Source organism: Vicia villosa, linkage group LG5, assembly GCF_029867415.1.
Source record: "Vicia villosa cultivar HV-30 ecotype Madison, WI linkage group LG5, Vvil1.0, whole genome shotgun sequence".
Classification (NCBI taxonomy): Eukaryota; Viridiplantae; Streptophyta; class Magnoliopsida; order Fabales; family Fabaceae; genus Vicia; species Vicia villosa.
The window spans coordinates 19,673,342-19,696,740 of NC_081184.1; positions in this window are offsets into that span (position 1 = coordinate 19,673,342).

The following is a 23,399-nucleotide window of genomic DNA, read 5'->3' on the forward strand; positions in this document are numbered from 1 at the left end:
TTGGCTAAATTTTGGGAAAATGCATGAAATCAACATTGCTCAAAAATGTATTTTTTCCAAATGGGGCCAAGTTTTCATGGTTCAAACATCATTTCCATGATATTATGGGCCTCCCACGACCAAGACAAGGCTCACACCTTTTTTTATCCATTTTTTGCTTAATTTTATCTTATTTTAAGATTAAATTAAAAGGAAAATGAATGGATAATGGGTAGCTTACAATCCAAGCATGACTCACCCAAGGAATCTCTGATTTTCTGCAGAGAATTGAAGAGCAAGGCAAGAGCATTGAAGAGAAGAAGACTTGGTCAATAATTCAAAGGTTTTTAATATAAAAAAATCAAGAATTCCACAAAGGCAACTAAAGGCTTCTTAGCTTCAATTCTAAGCACAACATAGTCTATATAAAGGCTATAACACTTCACAATCAAGGACACGAATTGAGAGCCATTCTGATGCTTGTACCATGTTTGTAACAATTTGAAAATTTCAAAGAAATTCAAAATTTGAATTCTGAGTTTAATACATTTTCAATATAAACTAAACACTTAAACACCTTCCTCAAGCATTACTGAACATATCTCAATCATTTCCAAGTCCTGAAACCTCATAAATCGAGCTACCTAGGCCACGGTTTGTTCAAACTAAAACTAACTTATATCTCATAATCCATGCATGTTTAGCAAGATGTAGACATATATTTGTGTTTGGTTTGAGGTCCTAATCGTTTCTGGAAACTTAATTGAAGTTTGGACGCCTATACGAAGGATCACCATTTTAGGGTTCGAACCTTTAAATTTGGGGTTTTACGATCCATGCAAAATTATGAACTCTAAATAGTACCTTCAAACTCGCATGAACAAGACGAATTGAACCATGGCATCGCGCCAAATTTATATTAATGTTTGCTTGCATTCGTTATTTTCAACAGGTGTAAAAGGTTGGAGTTTTTACACCACCTGCAATTGAAAGGTGTAAAAGACCCATCCTGAGGAAGAAGATGATGCGTGGCGTCCTCTGATTGGCTGGAGGGCGCACGCGTGTTTTTTAAACTGATCTTGGATTCAGTGTTTTGCAGGTGTACCACGTGCGATGGTCCCCCACTTTAATCACCTTCTGATCCACTTGCCAGCTCATCCAACGTTCCAGAACACTCATCCTTACCATGTTCCCTCATGAATTTCCACATCTGATCAGTATCCTTTTATTTTCTATTTTATTTTAATTTCTTTGCAAAATTAATTAAAAATAGTTTTAAAAATCCAAAAAATACACAAAAAATATTTTTAGACTTCTAAAATAATATATTATTTTCTGAAATAAAAATATTTTATTTTTCTTCAAAATTTCAATATTTTGCATAATTAATTAGTATATATTTGTATATTTGCTTTTTAATTATTCTAACCAATCAAAAAATCATAAAAAAAATTGTTCTTTATATAAAATATTGTTTATATATTATAAACTAATTTTGTACATATTTTGAATAATTTTCTCTTTGAGTTTTAATTATTTGTATAATTATTTGTATAATTATGTATTAATTAGCTTAATCAATTTCAAAAATTCCAAAAAAAATTAGTTTTGTTTTAAAATTAATTGACAAATATTTTGTACATATTTTAAACTTAATTTCTAGGTTTAAATCTATTTTCATCTTTTTTCTTCATTTTAATTTAATTAATCATGCATTAATTATAATTAAAATCAATCATAAAAAATCCAAAAAAACATGCCTTTTATTTTTCTTGCAATTTAAATTCCTAGATAAATGTATAGGATGTCAAATTCATGTAAATAGGCTAGTTTACATTTCCTGCACAATCAATGTAATAGCGTAGATTTACTTTCCGCATTTTACATTTCCGCATTTTAATTTCCAGCAAATATAAACTGCGTGTATGTCAAAGATAAAATTGAACCGTCAGATCACTAACTTCAAAGATAAAATATCTGAATCCAAACACAATCACACTTGCACCTTTTAAGGTAATCCCTTCTCATTCTTTTCAAAATCAAAGTCAAAATTCTACTGTTTCGAGTACAAAATCGAACCTTTTGTTTGTATCCGGTGAAAGGATAGATTTTTAAAGGAAATATGATAAAGACCTTACAACTCAGGGTAGACCTCCTAGTTTGCTTGCTCAAATCAAAACAAACAAAATTCTCATACACTGTTGTTTTTCAAAACAAAACTTTCCAAAAAGACAATATTTTGTATACATCCAAACACGGATCATTACAAAGTTAACGTTCTTTTCAAAACATCTTCGAAAGATAAACAAACATTTTGTATACATCCGCACAAGGATCATTACAAATTCAATTTACAAAGGTATTTGAAACCACATATGAGCATTCTAAAGCAATTGAAAAGTAATCGAAAAACAAGTGAGCTAAGCAAACTTAAGAGCCCATGGATAACCATGGATACAAAGGGTGCTAACACCTTCCCTTTGTATAACCTACCCCCTTACCCAGAATTTCTTAAAGGTCTTTTTTCTGTTTCTTTTATAAACCTTTCCTTAATTGGATAAAATAAAAGGTCGGTGGCGACTCTGTGAATTTTCAAAAAAATGCGAAAGCATTAAGCGATAAAAAAGAGTCAGTTCACGTATCTCTCCCGCTCAGAGGTATGGCCCGAAAAAAAACGGAGGTCCACAAACTCTACCAAAGAAAGAAAGCGATCTGGGAAAAGTTACTCTACCTGTGACAATTGGAAGTGTCTATGTCGGTAAAGGGTTTATAGATTTGGGTTCTAGCATTAATTTGACACCATTATCTTTTGTGAAAAGATTGGGAAATATAGAGTCGAAATCTACAAGGATGACTTTGCAATTGGCCGACAAGTCCACCACTCATCCTATAGGGATTGCATAAGACTTGTTAGTTAAAGTTGATAAGTTCTTTTTCCCGGTCAATTTTGTGGTGATTGATATGGAGGAGGATTATGACACACCTCTAATACTTGGAAGACATTTCATGAAAACCGCTCGGATGATGATCGATATCGATGACGGTCTAATGAAAGTGAGAGTTTTGGATGAAGAAGTGTGTTTTAACATCTTTGAAGCGATGAAGCATAAAAATGATACAAGTGATTGCTTTCGACTGGATGTGACCGATGAAGCAATCATGCAAGTGAAGAAGCAAAGTCATGCATCTACTCCTCTTGGGAGAGCTCTCACAAATGCTCTTCAAATTCTAAATGAAGATGAAGAAAAAGAAATGGAGGAATGCTTGAAGGAACTGGAAGCATTAAAAGAAAGTTATCTTTTGGAAGAGGTGGTTGATGAGTTGAAAATGACAATTACAAAAGAGGATAGTAAACTTGAATTGAAAATGCTTCCTTCACACTTGAAGTATGTGTTCCTCGAGAAAAATGAAAACAAGCCAGTTATAATTAGAAATGCCTTTTTTAAGGGTGATGAAGAAAAATTGCTTGTGGTCTTAGAAAAATCAAGAAGCAATGGGATGGACTCTTTCTGATCTCAAAGGAATCAGTCCCTCCTTTTGTATGCATAAGATTTTGATGAAGGACGACTTTAAAAGAGGTGGTGAAGAAAGGAAGTAGTGAAAATGTTAGAAGTCAGGATGATTTATCCGATCTCGGATAGTGCTTGGGTGAGCCCCGTTCATGTGGTGCCCAAGAAGGGTGGAATGACGGTGATCCGTAACGAAAAGAACGAGCTAATTCCAACTAGAACTGTGACGGGTTGGAGGATGTGTATCGATTATCGTAGGCTAAACCAAGCTACGAGAAAAGATCACTTCTCCTTGCCTTTTATGGATCAAATGCTCGAGAGGCTATCCGGTCAACAATTTTGTTGTTTCTTAGATGGGTATTCGGGGTACAATCAAATTGTAGTCAATCCCGGGGATCATGAGAAGACGGATTTTACATGCCTCTTCGGTATTTTTGCATATCGGCGAATGCCTTTCGGGTTATGTTATGCACCGGCAACATTTCAACGGTGTATGCAAGCTATCTTTTCCGACTTGATTGAGAAGTGCATCGAAGTGTTTATGGATGACTTCTCAATTTTTTGTCCTTATTTTGATCTATGTAGAAAAAATCTTGATACCATGCTAAGTCGATGTGTGGAGTCAAATTTGGTTCTAAACTGGGAGAAGTGCAACTTTATGGTTACCGAAGGAATTGTGCTTGGTCACAAGGTTTCTTCTAGAGGACTTGAGGTGGATAAAGAAAAAATTGAAGTGATAGAGAAGTTGCCTCCTCCCTTGAATGTGAAAGGAATCCGAAGCTTTCTAGGACATGCCGGGTTTTATCGAAGATTTATCAAATATTTCTCCAAAGTTGCTAAGCCTTTGAGTAATCTACTCAACAAAGGTACAAAATTTCTTTTCAATGAATCTTGTTTAAAAGCATTCCTAGAGCTAAAAGAAAAATTTGTCACCGCACCCATAATTTTCGCTCCTAATTGGTCCCTTGATTTTGAACTCATGTGCGACGCGAGTGATTATGCAGTGGGTGCCGTGTTAGGACAAAGAAAGAACAAAATTTTTCATGCAATTCATTATGCGAGCAAAGTTTTAAATGAAGCTCAAATAAATTACGCGACAATTGAAAAAGAATTGCTTGCTATTGTGTTTGCATTGGAAAAATTTCGTTCTTATTTGATTGGTTCAAAAATTGTGTGTTATACTGACCATGCAGCTATCAAATACCTGCTCACAAAGTCGGACTCGAAACAAAGGCTAATTAGGTGGATTCTCTTGCTTCAAGAGTTTGATCTTAAAGTGAGAGACAGAAAAGGTTCTGAAAATGTGGTAGCTGATCATTTATCTCGGTTAGTGAATACCGAGGTAACAAAATTTGAAAGTGAGGTGAAAGAAGAATTTCCGGATGAGAAACTGTTTATGGTCCAAGTAAGACTTTAGTTCGCTAACATGGCTAACCATAAAGCGACCGGGCGGATTCCGGAAGATCTTACTTGGAACCAAAAATGGAAGTTCTTGTCTGATGCTAACTTTTATGTGTGGGATGAGCCTTATCTATTCAAGTTGAGTAGTGACAATCTCTTGAGGAGATGTGTTACTAGTGAGGAGAATCTCAAAGTATTTTGTGGTATTGTCACAATTCACCATATGGTGGCCACTATAATGGATTGCGTATGGCAACCAAAGCCCTTCAGGCGGGTTTTTGGTGGCCTACGTTGTTTAAAGACGCCTATCATCATATATGAGGTTGTGACATTTGTCAACGGAGTGGTGGAATTGGTCGACGAGATGAAATGCCCCTACAAAGCTTCCTAGAGGTGGAAGTGTTTGATTGTTGAGGGATTGACTTCGTTGGGCCATTTCCATCATCTTTGTCGAACGAGTACATTTTGGTCGCGGTTGACTATGTGTCCAAGTGGGTGGAAGCGATTGCTTCACCTAAAGCTGACGGTAAAACCGTGATCAAGTTTTTGAAAAAGAATATTTTTGCGCGTTTCGGTACGCCTCGTGTTTTGATAAGTGATGGCAGATCACATTTTTGCAATGCTCCACTTGAAAAAGTGTTGGAGCAATATGGAGTTAAGCACAAGGTTTCTACTCCATACCATCCGCAAATGAATGGTCAGGCCGAGGTTTCCAATCGTGAGATTAAGAGAATTCTAGAGAAAACGGTTTCTAGCTCGAGAAAGGATTGGTCCCTTAAGCTCGATGAAGTGTTGTGGGCCTATCGGACCGCTTTTAAAGCCCCCATTGGTCTTACACCGTTTCAAATGGTGTATGGAAAAAAATGCCACCTACTGGTGGAATTGGAACACAAAGCCTTTTGGACGTTGAAACTGTTGAACTTTGATCCTAAATCGTGTGGTGAGAAAAGAAAAGTCCAACTCCATGAGTTGGATGAGTTGAGGTTGAATGCCTACCATTCCAACAGGATTTACAAAGAAAAGGTAAAGTTGTATCATGATAGAAAAATCCGGAAAAAAGACTTTAAGGTCGGGCAACTTGTGCTTCTTTTCAATTCCCGGTTGAAGCTTTTACCGGGAAAGTTGAAATCCAAGTGGTCCGGACCGTTTTTGGTCAAAGAGGTCAAGCATTTCGGTGCTATTGTGGTAGAGGATCCACAAACGAAGAAAGAGTAGATGGTGAACAGTACGAGGTTGAAGGTATATCGAGGAAGTGAATTAAATCGGGAAACAAGTGTCTTATCTCTCGGTGATCCTTGATTACCTTCGACCGTCGAGCTAACCGACGTTAAACAAAGCGCTTATTGGGAGGCACCCCAATTTGTAATTATTCAACTTATTTTATGTGCTTTTTATCGTTTTTATATTTTGCGTTTATGTCAAGCCAAAACTGGACCACCAGTAAAGTTACACTTTCTGGTAGAAAGTAATTTTTTTGTTGTTCGCGTGTAGTTCGCGTCGCGCCGGCAAGCGCTCGTCGCGCGCTGTTCTTTATTTTTCAAATCATTTTCTAGAGGCTAGCTCGTGGCGCGGCCAATGTGCGCGTGACGCGTGCTGAATAAAAAAATTAAAAAATTTTAAAATTTTGGGTTGGGCCCAGAATGGGGACCCGACCCATTCCCCCCTTTTTCTACGTTTTTACTAGGGTTAGAGAGGTTTTTGCCTCTCTTCCCCATAAACATCTCAAGTTCTCTTCCTTTCTCAATCTTCCATTCTTCCTGGAAAACTTTATCTCTTCCCATCTCTTATTCATCATCTTCATTCTTCAAGGTAAGTTTCTTCTTCTTCTCTTCTTCTTCCTTCTTAATGTTCACATGTGTAGTTTTCATAGATTTAGGGATTTAGAATTAGATTTTTGGGATTTGTTGTTAAATGATGAAAATAGAGTAGAATAGAGACCAAATTAGGGTAGAGCTTGTAAATTCGTTGCTGGTTATAGTGTTGTTGATTGTTGGGTGTTGTTGCAACTGTTGTTGCAGGTATTTTTCTGAGTTTCGTAGAGCCCGCGTCGCGCGTTGTGCAGAAAATTGTTTTTTCTGTTTTCCTTCTGTGCTTTCTTGCAAATAGCTCTGTTTTGTGATTCTGATCAGTGTTAGAATTATGTTGACTAAAAATAACTTTGTGCTGACATTTTGGATCGAATTTTTGTGTTTGTTTTATTATTATGCACATAGCTCCTCTGTTGAAAAAAAAAGAGAGAGGTGTTGCTGGTGAATCCTCGGGTTCTCAATCGCGTTATGATCACACACGGTTCCGTGGTCCTGAACAAGAGGCTCAGTATGAGGAGCTTAAAGGTCGTATCGTTTGGTCCGATAGGACAGTGGTACCAAGCGAAGACGGGAATTTTTTAGGTCCTTGCAGCTATCTGAGTGACACTTGCTGGGGTAAGTTGTATGAGTCAGGCAAGTTCTATCAGGTAAAGATTCTGAGAGAATTTTATGCTAATGCATTGCCTGCAGGTAACTTGAGTCCTTCTGAGCCTTACCCTTTTAAGACTTGGGTAAGAGGTAAGGAGATTGATTTTTCCAAGGATGCTACTTTTTATTATCTAGATGACCCTCTTGCCTTGACGGAAGAGTGTAAGTATCATCTTCGATTGAATCGAGGAAATTGGGACGCTGAGACAATGAGGGAGAAATTGTGCATACCAGGGTACACTTATGATTTGACGACCACCAGCCACCCGAAGACCCTTACTCGTTGTCATCTCACGTCTGCTGCTCAGTTGGTGACTTCCGTGGTCCTTTATAATTTAAGGCCACGAAGTCATACTACTACGATTACTATGGATACTGCAGGTTTGGTATATTGTATTTTGATGGGTGAGGAGGTAGACATCGCCAGGATTGTGGCGAATGAGTTGAAGAGAGTTGCGCTTAATGGTACCACTTATGGTGAAAGGGCCAAGTACCGGTTGATTTTTCCCAGTCTGATTATGGGGTTGTGCAAGAAGGCAGGAGTGAGATTTCTATCTGGGGGATTGCTGCCCATGGATGGAGTTATTGATGATGTTTTTGCTAACAGGTTATGTGTTTCAGGTCCTGGTCCTACTACTGGTGTTGGTCCTGCTGCTGAGGCCGTTTCGGTTGCTGCTGCCCCGCCTGCCATGCCACAGTTAGGGCAGGCTGGTGACTAGAACTGGAAGATGTGTAACACCCTTCTAAAACCCCGCGGATTAATCAAATAAAGTTCAGAGTAAAACATAAAAAGAAAGGTATTACAACTCCGAAATATTTAAAACCATAACAATGTCATGCATTAGGGAAACATCAACACATATTATTCAGTAATTATGTTAACACAGCGGAAAATATCTCAAACTGAATAAATATAAAACATCGGGATTCGCATCCAAATTCACCGATCCAAACCAACCAAAACATTATTCCAACATAAGAAAGATCCATAAATCAAATACTAAAATAAACGTTCCCCCAGTGTTACAAGATCAGAGCATGACACCGACACAACTGAACTAAACGAAGTAACTCTACGAGTTATCCTCACCCAGCACAAGCTGCTAATCCTTAATCTAAAAAATAATCAACAGTAAGGGTGGGTCTCATTCACAATTAAACAATGTTATCAGTTCATAAACGATAAAACATCAACAGTATAATATTCACCCGACATCAACATATATTCAAGCTATACACACATACACCAAACACACAACATTATAACATTGGACAACTTCCATTCATGTTATAACAAATCAAACTCCTAATGCAATGCAACTACATACATGTGGTACCAATCATGGGATTAACGCATCTCACCGATCCACCATCATCAAGGATACGGCTACTTCTCTCACTAATTCCACACAATGGGAATTAGCTACCACTGATCCCTCTCCATCTGGATACAGTCAACATATAATTCAAACAAATGCATGCTTCATCTATTACATGCAAATAACCAATTTAATCATATGCATAACATTGTCATAATTCAACTCATCACACAGCATAATGACAATCACACAATCCACAATCGAGTACCAAGTACAGCAAACCAACACAAAAACAACAAAAAGTTATGTCATCACCATATCACGTAAACACACCTCCATCACAATTCACCATCTCAACAAAATATATCGGGTTTTTAAAATAAAATGAGCTACTTCTCTTTAAGTTATTTCAATTGATAGACAATGAAATTATCGACCCAACGCCAAAAACGGCACCCAAAACGGATTTACGGTTCAAAAGATATGATTTTTACAAAAACAAGTATTTTTCAAAAATGTACAGTGGTAACCGATTACCCAAACACCAGTAATCGGTTACTGAGATTCAAAAACTCAGATTTTTGTTTTTACTATGGGTAATCGGTTACCCCCCTTTCGGTAACCGGTTACTGCCTCCCAGACAGCAACAAATACACCTTTTTAATAGTGGTAACCGATTACCCTCAAGTTGGTAACTGATTACTTTGCACCTGCAACCCGAAAAACCAGTTTTCAGCATCTTAAATCCTCTCCAAACATTACCCAATCGAACCAATATGATTGTACACGAAAAACAGAGGGATTTCACATGCAATATGAGTTATATCATCAGTCAAACAACACTTTTAACATCAACAATCATTACCAACATGTAATTACACAAAATTCACAAAAATTGAACCTAATGTATAAAACCCCAAACCTATAACATATTCTCTATCGAATCAATAGTATACGATCTCAATTCTAACGCCTACGACCCGATAATAGAGGTTAATCGGAATAGTCCCCTCTTACCTTAGAGTTTGGGATCCTTGAAGCTCTCTTCCTCTTCTTCTCATCTTTCGCACTTTCACGTTCTCTCTACTTGCTCTTCTTCTCCCTTTTGGCTTTTCTATTTCTTTTTCACAACTTCCTCTATTTTATGAAAATGAAATAAAAGTTAGTAGGGCCTAAATCACTTAACACCCCTTTTCTCTGCTAACTGCACCACAAGCCCAATAATACTCATCCCATAATTCTTCAAATTTGATTTAATCACCACATAAGTTAGTAAATCCAAATAATTAAATTTAAAAACTCAACTAAATTAATTTACAAATTTACGGGTGTTACAAGATGCATATGGCTCATCAGAGAGCTTTTATGTTCATTCAGGATTCTATTCAGCATCTATCTCTGCAGCAGCCTGTTGGCTCCAGAGATGATTTGGCGGCGTATGCTCGTTGGCCCGAGGGCACGCCAGATTCTCAGGAGGGGGCTGATCATGGTGATGATGGTAGCGAGGAGGAGTGAGCAGTATATGTAGCATTTTTATATATTTCAGTATTGTTTTTTTATTCTGTTTGCTTAGTTTTTTTTTAGAACCTTTTGTGTCATCCTTTTTAAGATGAGGTAGTTTGGATCTTTTGGATATTTAGTTGACTTAAGGCTAGTATTTTCCTTTTTGAATTTTATACACCTTTTGGTATTTTGGTTATTAAGTTTTAAGTTTTTAAATTTGCATTTTATTTAATTTTCTGGTTTATATATTATGAAAATAAGTTTGTCCATATGTTGAATTAGAAGGAACATGTCGAATTACTTCCTTGGTGAAAGTGGGTTTTAACAACCAACTGGGCGGTGATGATATAGTGTGAAAATTATACATGCAAGGTAGGATACCAACAATGTGCGTTTAACTCGTTTTTATTATGTCCAATCTTGCATTTTTATTGAATTGTGTAAAGCATGAAAAGGATCAAGGCATTTTGTTTCGCATTATGAGTATAACTTTTCTACCTAATAACCTACCCGGTGAGTGTGTGAGTATTCGCTAACCACTTAGAGCCGCTTTGCCAAGATTCAATCGGTATAACATCCTTGTTTTCAATTGTATATCATTGCCAATTTTTTATTTGAATTTTGATGACTTACTTTTAACCTTGAATCGTTACCATGAAATATGGTTAGGATTGATTCCTTTTTGCCTTAGAATAGGGAGCATTCTTAATTATGTGATTGTGATATTCAAGTTGGGGAGAATAAAAAGATGTATTGGTATGGAGAATAAAATAATTGATTGCTCAAGAGAAAAAAAAGAAAAGAAAAGAAAAGAAAAGAAAAAAGAATAAAAGCAAAGAGCTTTGTGTATATCAATATCAAGTTGCCTTGAAAATAAAGGTTAGCCTCTTGAGCAAAGAAATAATGAAGTTGGTTGGTAAGGATGTGTGGACATAATTGTGAAATTGAATGCTCTCTTAGGTTTTAACACTTTCGTTTCAATGGTCGTGAGATATGACATTTCCTTATTAACCAAGCCAAGCTGCAATCTTAAAAGTCCTTTGTGATTCATGCTTTTACGCTTTTTGTATAATTATTGTTTAGATGAATGCATAATTAATTCTGGATGTTAGCGTCATTGTTGTGTGAGTGTTAGGATCCTCAATTTTGTTCTCTTACCAGAGAAGTGTGTAGGTTGTGATTCATCCTTGAACTTATTTTGCTTTAGGAATTGTTGACATAGAATTTGTATATAGGACTAATATCTTAATCATGGTGTTATTATGGTAACGGTAAGATGTTACTTTTGTGTGCTTTTGGAATTTGAACCACCCATTTGTTCTTGGTTAAACTTTTGATCTTGTGGTTGTTTTATGTTCCTTGTAATTTATCATTGTTTTTGTTTGAGGACAGACAAGGTTTAAAGTTGGGGAGAAATGTTAGGTGCCAAATTGTGTTAATATTTGCTCTTGTATTTCGTACCTTTCGACTAATTTATCGCATATTCTTGTGATCCCCGTTTATTTTGAAGTAAATAATAGTAGTTTAGTTAATTAAGCTTTTGTTTTCTTTTAATCTCTTTTCTAGTTAGTTTTTTGTACAGGTTTTCTCTTTTAGGTGGAACTTGAGGCTTGAAAAGATGAAAGAATTGCAAAGAAGAAATTTCAAAGTCAGCCTCAAGGGCGCGTCGCAAGCAAGAGTGTGCGTCGCGCGCTGAAGAGATATTTTTAAGTCAAATTCCAGGGGCTTGCACGCGCCGCAAGCAAAGGAGCGTGTGATGCACGCTTTAGGGTAGTTTGATCATTAATGAGGTTGGTACGACGCGGGCAAGAGCGTGCGACGCACGCTTGACAAAACCTGATTTTTGTATAAATAGATCAGTTCTGTTTTTGAGAAAGGTTACACTATTTTGAGAGCCAATGAACCCTAATACCACTGTAGCAACATAGAATCGGATAATCGGAGCATTGATCATCGAGAAATCACCGTTGATGCTTGCTATTCTTCATCCTTTCCTTCTTGTGCAAGCTACCATATCTATGGATAGCTAAACTCTTTTGGTGTCAAGGCTTCGATGTAATCTTCCTTACCTTTTGTATTCTTTTCTTGTGAATATTATGTATGAACAAGTTATTAATCAATATAGATGATCTAGTTTGTTTACTCTCGAATTTCTATGGTTTAAATGTTTGTGAAATACAATATTTCAATCTTGATCTAACTCTATCATCTATCAAACATTAAGTCGAGACATGGAATTAATGGTTGATAATCACTTTGTATCGGCTTATAAATGGTATTTGTATTGTTCAATCGGTTGAGAAATCGTTGGTTGAACAAAACGGTAAATCTTGCTATAACGTTGCAGAAACGATCGGTATAGACGAACGGTACGTTAAGTATTGATTGATAACGAATTCATACGCATGTTCGTAGGAAGACATACAATTTTAGGTCAATTAAATCAAGTCTTGATACTTTTCTTTAAACTTAGAACTTTCCAAATTTTAATCTTTGCTACTAAACTTGTGAATGATCTTTTACCAAACTAAACCCAAAGTAACTTTAAATCAAGACAATATAAACTATAGAACGGCGGTGATATTGCACCAATCCATGTGGAAACGATAAACTAAAAGTACTCCAATATACTTTCAACACTTTCATAGATGTACCTCCAAAAGCACCTTTTTTTCTAAAATTGTTTTGTTCCGTAGATGCACATACGGAAGCTTTCGTAGATGCATCTACGAAAGAATTTGATATTATATTTGCGCCAGACTCTTCTCCTCCCCTCATTCTTCACTTTTCTCATTTCCAAACACTCAAACTCTTCAAACCTCAAAAATTAAACCTCCACAAAACTTGTTTTCTTTCTCTCGAGTTCAGCCGATAACGTCAATATCAACTATCAACACATTCAAACCCTCTACATGGGTGATCATACGCCATTGTTGCGTTTTTTAGGTTTCAGATTCTTCTATAGATTCATCTACGAAAGAATGGAACATTAGATCATTCCATTGATGCACCTACGGAAGAAACCCAGTTTTTTTGAAATGTAAGGTACTTCCGTAGATGCATCTATAGAAGAACAATTTTTTTATTTTCTTCTTATAACTATAGAGTATCTAACTCAATTTTATTTGTATCACAATGCAGGCATTATGGCCGACCACCCAGACCGCATTATACATGGAAGGACAACACAACATGCATCCGTGCAGCGTGAACGGATGCATGTAGTATCATAGGTGACTGATGGAGCTTCCGTTCAAAGAGATGTATCTGCTACACCCGTTCCACCAGGGCCTTCTCCATTCGTTCCTATCGAGGGGCCTTCTCCATTCGTTCCTATCGAGGGGCCTTCTCCATTCGTTGTAGTCGATGGGCCTTCTCCTTCTATTCTAGTTGAGGGGCCTTCTCCATCTACTACTTCATCACAGAGCCCTCCGGATGATGATGAGGGTTCCTCACAAATGCCTTCCGCCCGTAGACGTTGGTGGGGCAGTTCTTCTACTTTTGTGTCTGTGCCACTGACGGCCGATGCAGGATCTTCGGTGCCACCTCCTGAGCTGCACGAGGATGATCCGGTGTCGGAGTCTGTTTGGCACCCGAGGGGTCCTATAGATGCATCCTTGTTGTCAGGGTATGCAGCTCATTTACCCAAGAATATCTGGGAGAGTGAGGTAAATTTTCTTTGGTTATTACTTATTACTTTTTTTCTTCGGTTTCTGACTTTACTTATTAATAATAGTGTTTTTTTGGAAAATTCAGGATAGGGATCCCTAGAGGTTCTACAATTACGGCCGGAAGATTGCCTCCCTCGTGCAGTGTGACGATTCGTGGTTCCAGGATGTACTCGCAGCTTCTGGCCTGAGGGACATCTGTCAGGTCAGCTTCCATGATACATAATGCAATGCTGATGGCCTTTGCAGAGAGGTGGAATCCAAAGACTTCGTCATTTCATCTTTCTCATGGTGAGATTACCATCACTCTTGACAATGTGGCAAGCCTCCTGCATCAACCTATCACGGGCACCCTCCATTGTCACGGTAGGCTGACGAAGGAGGAAGCGATGGAGATGTTGATTGAGGAGCTGAGGGATGATCCTAATGACGCGCTTGAGGAGGTGGAAAGGACCCGCGGGGCGCACATGAGGTTTTGCTTCTTGCAGCGGATGTATGATGTCGGGCTTCTTGTGGCACATGAGGCTGCTGGTGACGAGGCAGAGGCGGATATACACAGAGAGAGGGTGCTGAGATGTTACTTCCTATATTTGACAGGCCCTCTGCTATTTGTGGACATGAGCTCGTCGTACACAGGCGTCGTTTACCTGAGGTACTAATCGGATACCGCACATGTCTATGAGTATAATTGGGGAGCGGCTACACTGGTGTACAACTACCATAGACTCGGAGAGGGATGCATGTGGAAGGCAAGGACTGTGGCTGACAGTTGTTGTAACACTCAATTTCTACCCGGAAAATATAACGAAAAATCAGAGTAATTTAAAATTTCATACTGCACATGGGATGTCACATTTCAACATTAACAAACAACCAGATCAGATACATAACACTTTTAATTTCGGAAGATCACATAACAACTTATAACAGTTTTCAAACAAAATAGCCTTTTTATTACTAAGCAGCGGAATTCATAGTTATACAACTTAAAACAATTGATCGTCTTCATCCACTTAAAACAACTTGAAACATCATGGAACTTTTAATATTATTCCACTTAAAAATACAACAATAATAACAACAATTAAAAATTACATAGACAAAACATTTCCCCCGAGTGTTACGTATCAGAGCAAGACCCTCTTGACTTATTAAAAGGCAACTTAACGACTTCATAAAAATACTTCAACATCTACAGCTATACTTGAGTACCTGTCCATTTATGGTAGGGGAAACATCAGCAGAAGGGGTGAGATATCGAAAATTATAAACAGAAGAATGATAATTAATATGTATTAGATAAGAATCATACAATTATTCAGTGCTTCACAACAACAACACCAAAATAACAACTGAATAGTTAAATTAACTTAGTAACGGCAACAAACAACAACTTGATAATCACAACAACATAGCAACAACAACAAAAGTAATAACAACAATTGATTTCAATCAACTACACGATACAACAACAACTACACATATACAACTTGAATGCGACTCAACTGTGTATATGCATGTGGATCCATTGGAATAGAACTCCCAACTTAAAACATGCCAGGTTATCGAGGCATTTCAACAAGGCATAAGCCTTCAACATGGTGCCATCAAGGCCAAGGCATAAGCCTTCAACTTTCAACGTGGTGCCAATTCAGACCAACTTATTATGCAAATGTAATGAATGCAACAATTCACAACAACGACATCGATAAATATCTCAACACAATAACTTGTGAACAGCAACAACAAATCAACTTTTGGCATAACGCCTACAACTTAATACAACTTGTCAACGAAAACATCAACGACGATCACTAAAAAAATATACAACAATGAAACCAACCAAAACAACCAATATTATCTACTAACATACCCGACTTACCCCGACAAATTTCATTCGATTTCGGGAAACTAAAATACCGCCTAATTTATTCTCGGTACTATTTTTTGTTCAATTCTGCTACTCTATCAATGTTCTGCTACTGTTTTCCTAGCTTAACAATTCCTGCTATTTTATACTACTGACCTATTAAAAACCAGAAACCAAATATTATCAATTTTCTGTCAAATATTAACTACTGTTATCTATCTATCGAATGCAATTTCCCAATACCACTTTCCATTCATTTTCTACTAATTAATTAGGAAGGTACTTAAATGTATGTATAATATTTTTCTGGTGCTTTACACTTCACACTAATAATATGCCAACTTTAATTATTAAACAAAAGACAAAATTGGTACACACGTGAACCCCCCCTTTTCTATTATCCTTGAGATATCCATCTCCACCTTTTCTATTATCCTTGAGATGCCTATCTCCATATTTTCTATTATCCTTTCCCATCCCAACCTTTTTTTCATTGAGGTGCCCTTATCCACCTTCTTTTTTTCATTGAGGTGCCCTTCTCCACCTTCTTTTTTTCATTGAGGCGAGCGCCTCCTCCCCTTTACACCATGAGGCGGACGTCTCCCCCCTTTACACCATGAGGCGGCTTTCGTTTCATACGAATATTAACCACAATGCAGTAACGTAATTTCATTTCCAAGATTCACTTATTACAATTCAAATAAAAAATAAAACTCCAGGCAACCATAATGCAACACAGCAACAAAACCAATTCTTCAACCGAAAATCAACCATTGCAAATTTCTTATCAAAACACACCATTAACACAAACCTAACAGATATTGCATAAATCTCAATCCCACATACTAATTATCATTATCCCGATTATAAGAATCGAACCCCACCCTTACCTTGGTTTTTACGGTCGTTCGAGGATCTCTCCGGTTGAATCTGCAACTGGTTTTGGCAGCAACTTCTCCTAATCTTTCTTCTCTAATCTTGGTGCCTCCAAAACCCTTGTTCTACTTTTCTCTAATTGTTTACGTACTCTTCTTTTTCTGATAGCCAACCCCCAAAAACCTGATTTTTCTTATAATAGACCAAATAATAATATTCCTCTTAATAGTCCATTGGGCCTATTAATTGTACACCTCCACTTTTGCTAAATAACACACAACCACTAAAACAACTTACTCAAATAAATGATCCAACTATAATAATATTAATTCTAATATTATTTCTCCGATCAACCAACGAATTAATCCGACTAAAACTCAACAGCTCCACTCGGCGTATCAATCCAATTACACCTAATAAATTCCAATTTCGACTAATTCCAACAATTTATTCCTTTAATAATTTAATTAAATAAATAATTAAATTTGGGGCGTTACAGTTGTACCCTCTTAGTCGTAACAATCTTATATTCTTCTACATTTTCTCAAAGTTTATTATATATTTGTGATTGTATGTTTGATCACCGTATTTATTTTTTCAGGTTTGGATATTACAGCACTTCCCAGACATCATTGGTTGGGGAGAGGTGTCTGGCTACACTGAGGCCATGCCGCATTCTAGAGCCTTCGTCCCCCTCAGAGGGAACTAGGTGTCGGACCCTTACAAATGCTATCTTGATTGCATAGTTGTTGAGGACGTCTGATACGATTGTTATGCTGATCAGCGTGAGACGGTTCTGTGGGATAACATCGTCCTATATTCTGGATGGTTAGCTTCCAGTTCGATCATTATTGTTCATTATCTACCAGAGTGCGTAATGCGTTAGTTTGGCTACAAGAAAATAATACCTCGCAACCCTACTATCTCTGCTCCTATCGCCATGATCCGTCGACAACTAGATGATATCTTTGCAGACTGGGAGCATCACAAGGTTCTTGACGAGGCTCGGGCGCCCAAATCAGAGGTAGATTGGAGCTGCGTCGACGGGTACATCACTTGGTACTACAGAGTGTCACACCCATACATGATTCCCAGTGCACCGGGATCACCGCTCAGACCAGCCCACGAGGAGATTTTACGGACTCATCAGGCTCAGTTGGACCACACTCAGGATGTTTGTTAGGTGCCAAATTGTGTTAATATCAAGTTTAATTTGTGGCACCTTTCGACCGATTTTATCGAGTATTCGTATAATTCCCTTTAGTTTTATATAACTATTTGTAGTTTATAATTTTAGCTTTTATTTCATGTTAATATGTGTTTTAGTTATGATTTTATAGGTCTTGACAAATTTTGGAAGCTTTGAACTTATTTTGGCCAAGATTGAAGTCTGGTGGGCAGAGCTTAGCGCGTCGCGCGGTACTAGGGTGCGTCGCGCCCTGGGTTTAGATATTTTGTGAAGCTTTCAGCAGAGAATTGTGCGTGTTGCGCGCTTAGGCGTTTTGATCTGCAAGTGACATGGCGCGATGCACGCTGGAGCGACACGCCCTGGACAGAAAACAGAATTGCTATATAAAGAGCAAATCAGATATTTTGTAGGAGATTCATCTTTTTTAGAGCTCATTACACCATTTTCTACTGTAGCAAACTGAGAAGTGAAGAATCGAAGCTTTGATCGTCGATTAATCGCCGTAGATGCTTGTTATTCTTCATCCTTACCTTATTGAGCAAGCTATCATGTCTATGGATAGCTAAATCTCTTTTGTATCAAGATAAGATGTAATATTCCTTTACTTTTGTATGTTTTTCTTGTGATTATATGTGTATGAACAAGTGATGATCAATATAGATGGTTTAGTTTGTTTATTAAAGCTTTTCTATGGTATAAATGTTTGAGACATCAATGTTTGTATCTTGACCTAATTTTATCATCTATCAAACTATAATTTGCATACATGAATTTAGAGTTTGATATTTACATTATATCGGTTTATAAAACGTTATTTGTATTCTTTAAGCGGTGGAGAAATGGCGGTTAAACAATACGGTAAATCTAGCTATATCGTTGCGGACACGGACGGTATAGACGTCGATACGTAATTATATTGATCGTTAACAAGTTCATATATATATATATATATATATATATATATTAATAAGTTGACATACAAAGTTAGGTCGGTGAAATCGAATCTTAATACATTCTTTTAAACTTAGAACTTTCTTAATTTTAATCCTTGCTGACACTTACGGGGACAAGTTGTTCACTCCAGGCCAATTCTACCAAGTGGAGATTGTGCAAGAATTCTATGCAAACGCCTTGCCTCCGAGCAACCGGGCAGGCACTGAGCCTTTCCCATTTAAAACATGGGTTAGAGGTAAGGCTATTGATTTTAGTAAGGATGCAATCTTTGATTATCTCGACAATCCTCTGGCTTTGGTGGAAGAATGTGAATACCATCCCAAGTTGAATAGAGGTAATTGGGATGCAGAGAGTATTAGAGAGAAGATTTGCCGACCTGGTTTTAATTATACTATGACTAGGTCTGGGATGCCGAAGACGTTTACTCGTAGTCAGTTGATGGAGGATGCTCAGTTGGTGACCTAAGTGGTCCTTTACAACATAAGGCCACGAAGTCACACTTCTTCCAACACCATTGATATTGCAGGCCTAGTTCAGTGTATTTTGAACGGTCAAGATGTGGATGTTTCAAGGATACTGGTAAGTGAGCTGAAGAGAGTCGCCCTGAATGGGACTCGTCATGGTGATGGGGTAAAATGTAGGTTGATTTTTCCTGGGCTAGTCATGGGTTTGTGCAGGAAGGCTGGAGTCAGGTTTCCACCTGGGGGAATGATTCCCATGGATGGAGTCCTTGATGATATCTTTGCTAACAGGTACTGTCTTCCTGGTGGCTGTCCTCATGGTGTTGCTGCTAATGCACCTGACCTTCCTGATGCCGCTCGAGCTGTTCCTGTTGCTGCTGCACCGCCTGCTGGTTCTCGGTATGGTGATGCGAGTGATTGGAACTATCAGATGCACATGGCGCATCAAAGAGCTTTTATGTTTTTGCAGGATTCTTTCCGGCAGTTATCTCTCCACCAGCCTGTAGGTTCCAGGGATGATCTTTCTGCTTATGCTTCATGGCTTGAGGGCAGGCCAGATCCTGAGGAGGGGATAAGGCCGGATGATCAGGATACTTCTGAGGAGGAGTAGAGTTTTATGTTATTTTTAGTGTTTTTGTGTTTTAGTTTTTATGTTAGCATGTTAGAACAATTTATGCTTTGTTTTTAGAAATTTTGTTCCATCCTTTTGGATGAGGTATTTTAGAAGGCTAAGTTTACGCCTTTGGATATTTAACACCGTTTGGAATGGTTTTTATTTATATAAGTTCAGTTTATTTTATTATCGCATTTATTTTTAAGTAGTTTTATTTTTAGTTTAGTGTTTTATGTTTAAGAAAAAAATGGTTTGTGAAAGTTGTCCTGATGGTTAATTAGCTGGAACATGAATTTTTGTTGTTACGGTGAATGTGGGTGATGCAAAGCAATTGGAGTGGTGATGATATAAATTGAAAATTGTATGTGCAAGGTACATCTGTTATTGTTTTCTTTAAAGTACCTTTGATTCTGATGCTTTTAATTGTACAAATTAGTTGTCATTAATTTCTGTTGGTAAAATTAGTTCAATTGTGAATCACTTAAGCCTAGATGTAATTGTGAGGAGACTTTCCACTGTATATATATATAATTGTGCTGGATACCAGCAATGTGCGTTTTTACTCGTTTTTCTTATGATTAATCTTGCATTTTTATTAAATTGTGTTAAGCATGAAAGTGATCAAGGCGTTTTGTTCCGCACTATGAGAATAACTTCCTATCCATATGTAACCTACCCGGTGAGTGTGTGAGTATTTGCTAACCACTCTGAGCCGTTTGCCAAGATTCTTATCGGTTAAGCTTGTGTTGTATTATGATCTCATTAGCGATTTTTGATAGAATCTTGATGATTTTCTTTTTACCTTGAACTGTTGCCATGAGAGATGGTTAGGATTGATTCCTTTTTGCCTTAGAATAGGGAGCATTCTTGATTATGTGGTGGTAATGTTCAAGTTGGGGAGAATAACATAAAGGTGTACATTGGTGTGGATAGAAGAAAAAGATGTTGCTCAAGGGGTATAAAGAAAACATTATCTTTGTTAAAAGCAATAGAAGGTTGCTTGAAAAAAAATATATATATAGTAAATAAAAAAGAAAGAAAAGAAAGAAAAAAATTTGTGACCCTTGAGCAAGTAAAAGAAAAGAAAAGATGGAGAGAATAATGTGGTGAACTTGGTTGGTGTGGTTGTGATGATTGAATTGTAATCGAATGCTCTCTTAGGTTTTGACACTTTTGTTTCAATGACCGTGAGATATGACACTTCCTTGTTAACCAAGCCAAGCTACGACCCCAAAAGTCCTTTGTGATTCATGCTTTTACGCTTTTTATATATCTTTTGCTTAGATGAGTTCATAATTAATTCTGGATGTTTGCGTCATTGTCTGGTGAGTGTTAGGATCCTCCAATTTTTTGTTCTCTCAAAGGAGAAGTATGTAGGTGTGATTAATTCTTGAACTTCTGTTGCTTGTGGAATTTCTGACATAGAATTTGTATATAGGATTAGCATCTTGATCATGGTACTTTGATTGAAATTGGTAAGGATTGATCTTTGTGTACTTTTGGAATTTGAACCAATCAATTGTTCTTGTTTTTGCTTGATTAGTTCATTGTTGATATTTGTGTTCCTGGTAATTTATCATTGTTTTGTTTGAGGACAAACAAGAGTTTAAGTTGGGGAGAGTTGTTAGGTGCCAAATTGTGTTAATATCAAGTTTAATTTGTGGCACCTTTCGACCGATTTTATCGAGTATTCGTATAATTCCCCTTAGTTTTATATAACTATTTGTAGTTTATAATTTTAGCTTTTATTTTATGTTAATATGTGTTTTAGTTATGATTTTGCAGGTCTTGGCAAATTTTGGAAGCTTTGAGCTTGTTTTGGCCAAGATTGAAGTCTGGTGGGCAGAGCTTAGCGCGCGTCGCGCGGTACTAGGGCGCGTCGCGCGGTACTAGGGCGCGTCGCGCCCTGGGTTTAGATATTTTGTGAAGCTTCCAGCAGAGAATTGCGCGCGTTGTGCGCTTGGGCGGTTTGATCTGCAAGTGACATGGCGCGATGCGCCCTGGACAAAAAACAGAATTGCTATATAAAGAGCAAATCAGATATTTTGTGGGAGATTCATCTTTTTCAGAGCTCATTACACCATTTTCTACTGTAGCAAACTGAGAAGTGAAGAATCAAAGCTTTGATCGTCGATTAATCGCCGTAGATGCTTGTTATTCTTCATCCTTACCTTATTGAGCAAGCTATCATGTCTATGGATAGCTAAATCTCTTTTGTATCAAGATAAGATGTAATCTTCCTTTACTTTTGTATGTTTTTCTTGTGAATATATGTGTATGAACAAGTGATGATCAATATAGATGGTTTAGTTTGTTTATTAAAGCTTTTCTATGGTATAAATGTTTGAGACATCATTGTTTGTACTTTAACCTAATTTTATCATCTATCAAACTATAAATTGCAGATATGGATTTAGCGTTTGATATTTACGTTGTATCAGTTTATAAAACGTTATTAGTATTGTTTAAGCGGTGGAGAAATCGGCGGTTAAACAATACGGTAAATCTAGCTATATCGTTGCGGACACGGACGGTATAGACGTCGATACGTAATTATATTGATCGTTAACAAGTTCATATATATATATATATATATATATATATATATATATTTATAGGTTGACATACAAAGTTAGGTCGGTGAAATCGAATCTTGATACATTCTTTTAAACTTAGAACTTTCTTAATTTTAATCCTTGCTACTAAATTGTTGAATGATCTTAAACCAAACCCAAAGTAACCTTAACTCAAGACAACATAAACTATAGAACGGCGGTGGTATCACAATAATCCCTGTGAAAACGATATAATCTAAAAGTACTCCAATATACTTTCAACAATGTTCTTCCTCGGTATCGTCAAATAGCTGACATGGGGCGGGTGGACATTGCAAATGGTTTCTTTCCTGAGGGGTCTGATGTCAGGCTTTTAGTGGATGGTATGATTAGGCAGGCAGAGGAGGCATTTTTGTGCCATCCACATCGTGCTAGGATAGGTGGGGCACTTGTAGTAGAGGCAGAGTAGCCAGCAGACGACGTGGTACGTGGACGTAGACGCAGAGGATAGGCGCAGGATGATGTCCGACACACACAGTAGTGATGCATGTGATTTTTTATATCTGTATTTTGATTTATTTATGTACGTTACTTTGATTATGTATTTGACATGATGGCCGACGATTTATACAATGTATTTTTTTATGTAGTATTTACTATTGTCTTTAAATTGTATTACTTTAATTTACAATAATTTGATTTTTCCCTTTTTGACATAAAAATTGAGTTTTGGAGTGAAATGTATGTGATTTAAAAATATTGCAGAATGTTTCGTAGGTACATCTATGTAACACTCTGTTTTTAACATCTTTCGTAGATGTACCTACGGAAAGAACAATTTTTTTTTGTTAAAAAGTTGCTTCCGAATGGGCATCTACGAAAATCGAGAATACAATTGAAATTTCGTCAAGTGGCTAAAAGATTCAAGGGGTAGATTGTGGTTTTCTCTTTATTTTTCAATCTTCTTTTTAATGGACGAATATTATATATATATTTCTGCCGTGAAGATTGGAAATAACACATTGAGTGGTGAATTTGGGTTTTTC